Here is a 13,029-nt window from a genome sequence, read left to right as displayed (position 1 = left end):
GAACTCAACATAATTTCCCACATATTTCTTATTCAGTCACTACAAAGCCACAGGCTGAGACATACACTGCTCTAATGTCAAAAATATGACTGGGATTTGACCATTGTTACTGGGATTTGTGCCAAAAGTCGAGAATAGTAATCTAGGGAATGTCATACTTCCAGGAATTTAAAACCAAATTCCATATGCATTAGTTTGAGATAAAATGTTCAATGTGTATTCAGGACTGAACAGCGCTTTTTGGACTTTTGCAGTATCCGGTAACGTTTACGTGAACTCTAAACCCTGACTGAAAGCATCAAAATAAAATGAGTCAGTCTTTGCCAGTACCTCTAAAAGAGCTTATTCTGATGGAAAACAAGACTGAATGTGATTTCAGAATGAGTCCCAGCCTTGCAGTGAATTGTGCAACACTTGGGTACTGTTGATTTCCACAACATTTCTTATTGGAAAACATCCTCAGTACACAGCAAGGGAAATATGCACCCACCAACAGTATCAAATGTGTATCCCGAGGGAGGTCATTACTTTATGATGTGGTATGTTCTGATGCCAACTTGCAATGATCCACCTCAAGACGGTTTGTTCACTGTCTTGTGCAAGTGAAATCTGCTGTTGAACGTAAGTAGTCTTGACATTTCCAGGGACAGGATTTAACATTGTTCACACAGATAAATTCTGCTTTTGCCTGTTACCACATGAGGAAAATCATGTTCTCACATCATTTCTGAGCACAGTTTTTGTTTAAAACTCTGAATTCTACGCCAGCAGATGACAACCTATTACAACATCAACACAAATACATTTGTTTTTTCTCAATATTTTAGTCTCACAAATGATTATATCACTGGGAATAATATTAGAATAGTGAAATTTAATATATTCTCTCTTTTGTGAAGAAAATGCTAATGATATTAGTGACCTGAGAATGGTGCCTATTTACACATCCAGACATACAGACATACCATTCATTTAGAGTTGAGTTTACAGCCACCTGAGGAAAGTAAATCCAATAATTAATCTCCTTTTAGCTCTGTTATGGTCTCCACCAACTCCTGAGGGAAATATCTGGGTTTGTAGCTGCTAAATGCTCACTTATGTTTACCAGCTAGCTGTTAATGTTGCTCCAGCCAATGATGATGCTGTTTAGAGCAAACTGAATCAAAGCAGATAAGTTGTGGGCTGAAAACCAAAACAATAAACTGAAATACACTAAAATGGCCAATTCAGGTGAGAGGGGACTGCAGAGTGAGGGGATAATTCTCTGTTACTAGAAGCAACACCTTTTCATAATAAATAAGATTATAATTTCATCCATTGCTGAAATACTGATTAGTGCAGCTTTAAAACTGGTCTAAATATATCCACAGAAAGGCTTTTGAAACTATCTATGTCATTTTTAATGTAATTCTAATCTGTGCAAAAATAAATAAAACAGTAGTAATATGTAACATGCGTCTAAAAAACCTTCACTTTTTGCCGTATGCTATCCCATTAAATTGCTTGCATGAAACCGATCCAATCTTAATGGTTTTGTGTTTTTCCATATTCTCTGTGGTTTCCGAAAATCAAACAAGGTCTGTAATAAACTGCCCTCAAATTAATTTAGCTGTACATCAAGGTGAAGTTAATTCATAGAAATTTAATTTTGTTTACTATTCCCTCTAAAGTCAAGCATTTATCCAGCTCTGTGTGGTTGGAGTTTTTTGCCTGGGGCTCAGTTTGCTCTTTCAGTCATCAGTTGTGTTACAGCCTGAACCTCAACATCATAATATTATCCTACATTAGCCTGGGGATAAGGACCTCCTGTAAATGAACACCCTATCTGCTGGAATCCGTGTACTGTAAGTACACATAAGCAGTAATATCATACAAAGTGTAAACAGATAAAAAAAAAAAAAAAAAAAATGTTCAGAGTTTGTGATTCTTTCCCAGGAACTCAGTTTGTTTTCTGCAGTAACAACCCATTCAAAAAGCTTCTTGTTTTACATCGTACACTGTTCCCACTGCATTTCTATTTGGCCCATTTTCTGGCACAATTCTGACCAAAGCAGTGTTCAGTCTTGTCCCAGATTCAACTTTAGAAATTTAGGTGAAGTCTGATATTGTATCTGGGTAATAAGGGGGTTTAACTGTAATAGATAATGTTCATGACATACTCTCCAAAATCACTGCATGAGTCATGCATGAGGGCAACACAATGAAGTTTCTGTAAAAGCCATAGAGCGCATCCAATCCCGTATTATGTGTTTTGCATTAATGAAAACAGCTCAACTCATTGTCTTTCACCAATAACTATCAAATCTGACTGTCAAGTCCAAATAGAGACGTTTTTTTCTAGTCGAAAAAAGTAAAATTTCGAGGCTACATATACAGAATGCATACCCAAAGTTGTTTTATTAGTACTTTGTTATTATGGCAGGATTAATGTTAAACTTACCAATAGAAAATACTGTGCGACAAACCACAGGGGATCGATTGTGGCCATTTGTGATAAATTATGTGACCAATAGGAAGACATTCAGTGAGCAAAGTAATCATACACTACTGATGAAATGACAATGATTCCATCGTTGTTGCTGTCCAAAATGTCAGGTCTTCATAAATTAAGAATAATAACTTTCTTTTTAACTCAATGACAATACATCTTTGAGTTTACCCAGTGGGTTTTAGAAGGACTTTTAAGTACAAGGGCTCAAAACATTTCTACTACCCAAAAAAACTCCACATTGATGTGAACACATGATGAGTTATGAGGTTATAGCATGAAAACAACGACATGCAATATCACACACGAAGAAACTGCTTTCCTTTCACCCAAACTCAGCCCTTTTATGTTGGTCCAGAGACAAGTTTTTGGTATGTGGCAAGCCATTTCCTCATATTTGATTCTTGTACGTTTCCTGGATTTGACCAGCACCCAACTGCTGTGGAGGAAATTTACTTATGGTTGCTGATATAATTATGGCTTAAAATTCACTTCCATGAGGAGAAATGATCCAAACAAAATAATTTTCAGTTTTCTGAAATATCAGGATTAAACAGGCAGATTAGCTTTACTCCATTGTTTACAGTTACTTAATTCCTAAACAAACAGATCTATTATGAATAATTCAAAATTCATGTTTAAATAACAGTAGCTTAGTCAATTTGAGTCCTGTCAGTTAAATAAACAAAACCAGCAGTGGGACCCTACTTGCACTACAGATGTGTGGAGGGAAGCTGGGTGCAAACCAATCCTAATAGCTAGATAACCATGATTTAAATGGCATATTTTAGTTTCTTGCCGGTATAATGTGAGCTTAGTTGTTCACTAGCTTGTTTGAGGACTGACTGACTTCAGATACTGCAGCTACTGTTCACAGAGAAATCAAACTCCTGTGCTGTCACTAGCTCATGATGTGACCCCTCTGTAACATCCTAACACTGACACATCTTCTCTTGTACTCACTGTGTATGGCATCATAAAAGGATGTTTATATATCAGCTCAGTAGTCTGCTTCTTTTGGCAATCTCTACCAATAACACAGGACTTAGTGACGCTGAATGGTACTTTATAATTCAGTTGTGAGAAATGTCTTTCTTATTCAACCTTATTCAAGTTCTCCATTTTAGGCTCCAAGATGATTTTTGCTGGAAGGTTTAATGTAATAGGTGAAGGGTTCCAATTTCCCATGGCCTGGAGCCATTATGTTATAAAAAAATTGGAAATGTTTGTCATTTACAATGCAAGAAAGAGGACATTTTGTTCCTCACTGTCGCCTGAGAAATGGATCTTCTCGTTGTGCCGTGGTTTTCCCCACTGACCACACACACTTTGTTCACTTTCTCAAGGCAGAATTCCAACCACCAACGTCCACGGCATCTGCACGGTGACTGAACAAAACATGCCCAAATGCATCACATCTGCCCCCAACAACTCCCCAGGGGAGGCGATGGGTCAACATGCCTCTGAGAAATTCCCCATACCCCTTTAGCATTCGAGTGTTGTCAAAACCACCATGACAAATGTGGTTCTGTGCCACAATTAGGGCCAACTGAAATTTTACCAAATATTGCTGAAGACTAGTTCATGACATGCTCTCTAAAAATGAGAATTTAAATTAGTTTTATTTGACTGGGCTGTGTTGCTCTCTTCGCCAACCCAACTATTACCGTTTAATTTGGTTTGACTTTGTGCTTTTTAGAATCTTTCTAATGTTTTTGAGACAGTCATTGTAAATCAATGGTCTTTTCAAGTAGCAGACCTCCACGAAGTCTAACATCTGCTATGTAAATATGCTTGCCCCACACAGCCCTGCCTCACATCACTCATCATGTTGTGGTGTCATCTCATGCAGTCACAGAAGCTGTCTTATATCATTTTAACCAACCTTGCATACTGCAGCATCACTAGTCCACCGCCGCTATTTTCCCGTTTGTCAAGGTCAACTTTCAGGTCTTTTATACTTTATTGCTCTTCTACGTGAGGGTGGTTGAGCGCCTGGCATCTATTACAGCCCATATTGGATTCACACACATACAGAGACACAGAGATAAACACACCAAATCGCAGTTTGTGTAGTCATATGTCATACCTTCCCTGCGTACACGTGGATCTTATTTATAAAGCGAGTCAACAGACCTTTTCATCTTTCATCTTGGATTTAATTTTTTCGTTCTGCCTTTTTGCCAGTGACACATTGTTTGAAACCAGTGGCGTTGCAGGAAGCAACAAGTGCTTTGGTTTTGACTTTCACAAGTGAAAACAGAGAACTCATCGCACACAGTTTGAGTCAGAGTCTGTAAGAAAGGAATTTTCTTATCTTTTTCAACCTAGGTTTGACTTTGCCTCCATTGTAGAGATTCAGAAAAAAAATGTGTTCCTTGAAAAGTGTGTAGCCATTTAGTGGCATCTAGCGGTCTAACTCACCTCACCTTCCCGTTCCAAGCATGTAGGAGAAACTACAGTGGCCATGAAAATTGCAAAAGGTGTTATCCAGAGCCAGCTTTTTGTTTGTTCTGGGCTACTGTAGGAACCTTAACCAAGCTGTGAGAGCCTAAACATAACCATAAAATGCTTAATTTTGCTGTACTTTGCTGCAGGTGTATTGTATAACATGGGATATTTTGGTAGAAAATAAATGAAATATGTTGTCATTGAGCATTCTGCTGAAACATTTAGTAATCCAAACATTATGTGGCATTAAGTGTCCTACAAAACATATTTTCTGTTGCAAATTAGGAGTATTGTATGTAATGAGAAAGGCTTGATTATTTTCAAATCAGAGTACGCAGATCAAGAGCTAAATCAAATGAAAGAGGAGAGACAAAGAATAGAAGCAGAGGCAGAAACTGGTGGTGTTCCTGTGGTCACTGCCCTCCACAGCTGACTGAGGAGGAAAACTTTGATGCAAAGAGTAAGACTATTTTGAAGAAACAGCAGTGGTTGGTCCTGCAAATCATATTGCACAACTGGGAAAAAGGAAAAAGTGTACGAACATAATACTAAATGAAATGAGTGTAAACCCTGAACAACAAGCAATGTCAGAATCATATAAAAGCAGCTTCCATCATTCACGAAAGCCTGTAATTTGTATTTATGCCAGCTGAGCATATGTGAATGTCTGTGAATGTTATTTGATCTGCGATGACTGATCTGAAGCTTGTGGCTGATGTTGCACAATTGAAATTTTTTTAAGTTGTCCACTGTGAATACTCCTGTTTTCAGGCTATTGTTGCTTCTTAGGTAACAACAGAGTGTTGGTTGTTGAAGGGCGAGCAAAGGAAAAGGATGCAACATGCTTAAGAGGTACTGTAAACAGCAGCTTTGGTCAGTCCGGCACAAAGGAGCCAGTGATTATATATTGTAACTGGAGAGGGTGCACCTCGCCACATGGTCAGAAACCATCATTTCTGAGTGATGAGATCATGCACTGCCAAGATAAGCTCTAAGCTAATTGGACGGGTGGATGAGAAACAAGACTGCTGGCCCTTATTTTCTTGTCGTCCCGGAAATGTCTTGGAGTGCTTAGTGTACTGTAATTGGTCAAAGACACATGAAAGGAAGCTTTCCTTGAAAGATGCTCTTTCTAAAGTTGCCAGGTTTGACTTATCACTGTTAGTGCACACAAATTGCTTTAGTGTAACTTTGCTGTAGAGAAATTGGAAGCATACTACAGGAATGTGTTTCATCTTTGCTTAACCTTTAAAGGGTTTTTTGTGGTACAAAGACAAAATATATTTTACCAGGCCAAAGTTAACACCTAAAGACATCTGGTCCCATCACATTAAACCAAAAACAGAAAGGACCAGGACAGATGACAGTAATAAAAAACACCCAGACACCCAGATTCTCAGTTGTTCTGTGATGTATCGATGTTTGACACGCCGCTGCAGTTTAGAAGGCGTTCGGAGGTTGTCCAGGGGGTTAAACCCTGTGCCTCTGGGATATTGCTGATGCTAGAAGGTTGAAAGGTTGTGACAATTTGAGAGGCCCAAAATTCCAGTAGGATTATTTAATGAAGAGAAGTGGGTGTCCAGACAGATGATAGTCCTTCTGGGCGGCTGTATTTCATACTTACACCACTGCACATTCAGTATGCGGCTCCACTCACCAAGCTCAGACATCCAGAGACCAAAGATTTGTCTCCTCTTGTCTCACCTGCACTAATCCAACATCCAAAATTAAAACAGGAAGAGTGAGCAGACCTTTCATTTTTCACTATTTTGATATTTGCATGGAAACAATCCTGGATTGCCAAACACTTTCCTACTCCCAACATATAATTTTTAAATCTGATTTATTACAACTTTATTTTTTTCATAGTTTTGGCCATGGTTCATTTATAAGAATGGGTCAGAGGAGAAGCCACACTAGATTTCTGACACTTGTGCAAAGCAGGCTGTCTTTGGTCCTTAAAATCTCTGAATTGTCAGTTGGTTGACGTGTGTCTTGGAGTGTGACCACCGTTATGATTGATGACCAAAGATTTCACCACGTTTCTCGCATGATTATGATTTTTCGTCTGGGGCAGCCCAAAATCACATTGTGTATGGGTTTTTGAATAAACTGTTATGATCGTCTGGCTGCTTCTTTGCCCCATCAGATTTTATTGTAGTGATGATGCCATGTTCCTGGATCTCAGTAATGTACTGGTATCATAACTGAATGAAACAATGGCCAAAATGACCCTTTTAGAAATCCCAAGTTTTAATAAACTGGAATTATCCTTTAAGGATGTTTGGTAACAAGTTTGCGAAACTATTCGATCTTCCGGCTACCCTGAGTGGGAAAAACAAGATCCATATCATGTCAGGTCGTCAGTGATTTAGGATTTATGCACAGCAGGATGCTGCGGCCAGAATAAATGTGTGTTAAACTATTTTCCTCTGTGGGTGAGTGGTTGTTAGTGTTGACTGAATGCTGGCAGATAGTTTGTCCATCTCTGACCAAGAAGACTGGATGTCCGGAGATGAGTGATCTCTTTACGATTGGGAAGGTCTGACTTAACAATATCTTCACACTTGTCCAAACCAGAAATATTCCAACACTGACCAACACATCTGAGTGACCCATGACTGAACCGGAAAACATTTTTAATCAAGTCAAGTCACAGATGTTTGTGGTAATGTGGTGAATGGTGGTATTGAGAATATTGATTTGAAATGAGTCTATAGTTTTTTTTCTGACACCCTGAGGTTGGAATGAATTTATGCTTTTTTATATCGTCGACACAAAGAAAATGACTGTGACACAACCCATGCAGGAGCTGCTCCCGTAAAGGACCATCAGTGGTTTTGCATGTTTTATGCTCAACAAAGTTGAGATGTGGGCTTATGACTACAAGATTGACGGTATACATAAATCTGGTAGGATGAAAATTAAAAGAGCACTTGCCCCTCCCTTATTAGCATTGCTGTGGGGCCACTGAGCAATGCTCTCATCCTCCAACTGCTTCACAGGAGCTGCTCTGTGGTCAACAGATAGAACTGTGTTTGTATTGGTTAGCTTTCAGGTTGTTGACCATGGATCTAATTTTGAATGGGAAAGGATCCTGGCAAAGTTCCTCGGACCACACATTCACAATTTAACTCTCATAAAAAAAATATCTAATCCAGAAGGAATCCGAGGACAGTCAGACTTGATCTTAACAGACTTGAGGATTAGTAAAGTGGGGGTGTGCTAGAAAAGTTATAAAAATAAGTTTACAAGAAGAACAAAGAATATGGGTATAATGCCATGTTCGTGTCAAAATGGGATAGACCGTAAAGATGGGAATGTGGGATGTGAGACATTCGTATTTGTTTCATTTTCAGACACTTCCATATTAGTAAGTGGTAAGTTGAAAACATCAGAGCTTCCAGAAAAATAGGAGTGACTTGGAAGTTGATGTGAATGCTATTTACAAGTCGAAAACTCTTAATTACGCCGATATGATATGAACGCGGCATAATAGCGCTCACTTTTAGACAAGCTTTCTTGTAAGGCATTCATAGTGATGCACACTTTTTCAACTTTGCTGCTTTCTCAACTCTGATCAGATGACCAGTTGCTGTTTGAAATGAACATGCTTGTTGGTTTAGGGAAGTTACAGAAATTTTCAGATGCAGCCCCAATTGTGACATCGGAAAAGACAGGTTTCTGGCTCTCTTTGACCATCCAACGAGGACTCAGTTGGAGCATACTGATGCCTTTAGACCAGATCGAAAATGCAGTCGCAGAATGATGAAACACCAATTAACAAGCAACTATAGTCAAAAAGAGAGGCAATGCATTCAGCATGCATACATTTGTCCAGCACTTTACAGTTCATACACTCCGTCTCGAATAAAAAGCCCCAATATTCTTCATGATTATGACAAACCACATGATCATAAATGGAGTCTGGTCTGAATATGTTGGGTTGGGTCTTTGATACAGACCTTCAACCTGCCAGTGAAAAAAGTGTGCATGTGAGTGAACAGGGCACTTTTGAGAAAGAGAGCATTGTCCTCTGCAAAACTGAATCATCATCAAAATGTACATATGATTTGTGGTTAAGGAGCTAATTGCAAACACACTAGTATGGTCCATTAACATCCAACACCTCTGCCATCTAAAGCTATTATCTCCACTAAATAGCGAGTGCATACAGTGGAAGATTTGGCTTGGTAGCAAGTTAATGCTAAATAACAGCCAATATAGAGCCATGCATGCCACATTGTAAGTAAATCTGTAGTCTATTAAAAACAAACCAGGCAGGGAATGCCCTGGAGTTTCATATATATATATATATATATATATAGCTGGATGGAATATTCACAAATGTGTAGGGATAAAAAGATCTGAAAGGGAATTACACTGATAGAAGCCTACGCTTGAAATGTACAAAGAGGTCTACCTCCGTGACTTTCCTGTGTACCGACATCACAGGTTTGGGGACAATGGAGCATTGTGTGGCAGTCATTCAATCCAGTACTATGCAGTAACACTGATAGCGAGTGATCACAGAAAAATGATGTCACCACAGCTGCTTGCAGGAACAACAAAGAAGTACCTTTTAGGATGGGCAGATCTGAAGTCAGATTAAAGCCAGAAGGGGACTCAGTTTGAGGAGCCCCAATTAACACACACACACACACACACACACACACAAACACACAAACACACACACACACACACACACACACACACACACACACACACACACAGACATTGATTACATGGCGCTGTTGGGTGAATTTCTCAGAATATTTTAACTGTAACCTAGGCCAGGGTTCAAAATCATTTTGAGCATTCATCTGATTGCAGTATTAAATCTGCTTATTAAATTCACATCCTTCTGAATCTCATATCAAATTCATCAAATATTCAGGTTTAGCTTCCAACAATTTTAAGTAAAGAATAACATTATAAGCTAAACTGACAGAGAATTAAACCTCAAACCTGCATTAATGAATGTTTGGGACACCTGGGGGCAGCAGAAACAAGGTAAAAACAGAAATGTATACTTTATTGATATAGCAAAGTTTTGGGCAAACATTTATCCCTTATTTAGCACCTGTATTCACTGCCCTTATAGTCTGCCTTGGTCTCCACTTACTCCACAAATCTGGGTCTTTAGTTTTTAAAGGTCCAGTGTGTAACATTTAGGAGGATCTATCATTTTGGAAGGATATCCATAGTTATGTTTTTATTCGTGCATAATCGCCTGAATACAGGAATTATTGTGTTTTCCTTAACTTAGAATAAGCTGTTTTTATCAACAGATGCCTGCCATGTTGAACTGCCATGTTTTTACAGTAGCCCACAAGGAACAAATCAAACACTGACTTTAGATAGGGCCTTTTGCATTTTTCGTGAGTTTTACAACTTAATTGTTAGAAGCCAAAAAAACCTACACTTTAAATGCTCTAATAAAAACCTAAACAATGAGTGGAAAGAAGCTAAAAAGCTCTGGAGAGCTGAGGGAAACTGCAAAGTTTTGTTTAAATAAAAAATATTTTTATGCGGCTTTATGTTTTGCTAGGGACATTGTTTAATAAATATCTATTACCTTCATGTTCATGCATGAATTAAAGTGTGTAACATTTAGGAGGATCTGGTAGAAATGGAATATAATATGAATAACTATGTGCTCATTGGGGTATAATGGAGTTGCGATCTGTAACTACAACGCTAGATGCCACTAAATCCTAAACACTGGACCTTTAAGTACAAAAACTTCACAACTGTTGATCTGACTAAAATTGCCCAGATTCTTTAAAAACCTGGCTACAGCTTTCCACCTTGTTATAAAATTAGTTAACTTGCTGACACAGCTATTGGCTACAGCACCTACAAAACCTGAAAACACTGTTACTGGACGTACATAGACATGTCTGCGAGTCACAGGCCAAAAATTTTACGCTATTGTAATTACTGCAGATATTTCAAAGCAGCACTTTAGGGTAAACTGCCGAGTGCATGCGTGAGACAGACTTAGTATGTAGGCCCTCATGCATTTAGCTGGGGCTGGCTTCAATTAAAACACTATTACTGTCAAAACTAATCAACACTCCTCATGGGGATCTCAGCAGGAATAATTAAGCTTACGTTTATCTGTGCTGTCCATGCAGTGCTGGGCTCTAAGTATGCTATTAAAATCCCACAGAAGGTATTATCTAATTTTCTGGTTTACCATATTGATTCAGTGGAATATTTGGAAAATCACAGTTTATCATGAGAACATGGTATTTATAGCCTACATTGGTCAGGCACATCATAAATCTCATTTGGAGAGTCGGCCACAGGCTGTCAGACTCTGGCCCCAGTGCACTACTCTGCTGTACCTGGTGCCTGTTATTCATGCTTCATGCTAGTCCGAACCACAGGCTGAAATTGTCTTGTGTATTGTCAAATATGTCAACCTCAGCATAGACAACTATATTTAATCCCTCCTCCTCCCATGTAATATTGCAGTGGCATTGGTGTTAAAGAATGAACAAAAGCCTGTATGCATGTATACATTCTATTGTTCTGTGTGATACCTGTGCTCTAATGTCTCTTGGTATACGTCTTTGTAATACTTCACATTTGCCCATGACACATGATCTTGGAATGTCAAAGCTGCCTTTTCTCTCATATCAATTGTCTATAGTGAAACCTCAGGAGGATGGGCAGCCACATCTTTAAAGAAGACTTCAAATAACAGGGGCAACAGTGACAGTGCGCCTCTGTGTGTCGCCACTTCCCACAGCCCAAGGCAAAGAGGGCATCGTTTGATTTAGAGGCAGGAATGGCCTTCTGGGCCCTTGATTACCAGAACCCTGCGTGCTTTCATGTGGTCAGCATTCTACCAGAGAAGGGTCACTGTTATCGATTAAATAATCTGAGTCAGTTAAAGACAGAAACAGGGTGCATTCATGTTCCCAACTGAAGGCCCGACTCTTCGGAAATGGCCTAATCCATCTTCACGGGAAATGAAAGGATAGGAACAATTATCTGCCAGGCAACGGGTCCACTCTTTTAAACAGAGCCGTGCCGACGGCTCACAGCAGCCTCCAGTTCATCTTCCTGGAATGTGTTGTTGAAAAAAGTTATGAAAGCAGTGTCTGACTTTTGATTAAAGTGATGTTGTTAACGATCCAGATCAGAGCTACAGGACGTGTACTGTATGTAGATTGAGCATTGCTGGAACAATGAATCATTTGATTTTACAGGAAGTTATTTAGTGTCTTTCCACTAACTCAAAACTACTATAGTCACAGAAGTGATCATCTAGAGCTATTTTATGCTCCTGTATGCTGGGTTAAGTCTTACAAATGACTTTCATTCATTGACTAATGAACAAACACATATGGTAGAGATTACCTAATCAGAATTTATCCAACACTAATGACAAAATAATTACCTTTGCCCAAGTACTGTTGATTATTAAGCACTTTGAATGGTTTTTGTGTCATTGAGGTTACAACTGTAAGGAAAACGTTCATATATTATGTTTGATGTATTGTATGTATATATTATTTCTACTAATAATCTTTAAAGCACTTAATGGTCTGGCTTCCCAGTACATTTCTAACCTGCTGACTGACTACAATCGAGTGAGACCTCTCAGGTTATCAGCTGGTAGTTTTCTACTGTAGATCTGGTGAGGATGCTTTTGTGCTCTCTAACTGAAATAAACAGCTTAATGACAGCCAGAGTTATCCAGTCACAACGGTTTTCATGTTCAAAAGCAGACAGACTAACTTTGCTACTTTCACTGGCTGATAATTTGTGTTTTTTTTATTTATTTATTATATCCTTCTGCACATGCTACTTGTTACTGTGTGTTTCAATGTTTACTGAAGGAAATGTGGTATATATACATATATATAATTAAATATTATATATATAAGTGACTTGACAGTTTTTCAAGTCTATCTTAAAAAAATACTCACATGCCGATATGTACTTTGAAGCAGTTTTTGGTCGTTGTAATTGTTCAAAGTCTGGATTTACAGCCATTTTATTGTGAAATTTCCTCTTTGTGTTACTACTGCTGCACTCCAGCTCTGCAAGGAAATGTTGTGTAAAGCCTTATT

Source organism: Dicentrarchus labrax, unplaced genomic scaffold (assembly GCF_905237075.1).
Source record: "Dicentrarchus labrax unplaced genomic scaffold, dlabrax2021, whole genome shotgun sequence".
Classification (NCBI taxonomy): Eukaryota; Metazoa; Chordata; class Actinopteri; family Moronidae; genus Dicentrarchus; species Dicentrarchus labrax.
This window is presented reverse-complemented; position numbering follows the sequence as displayed.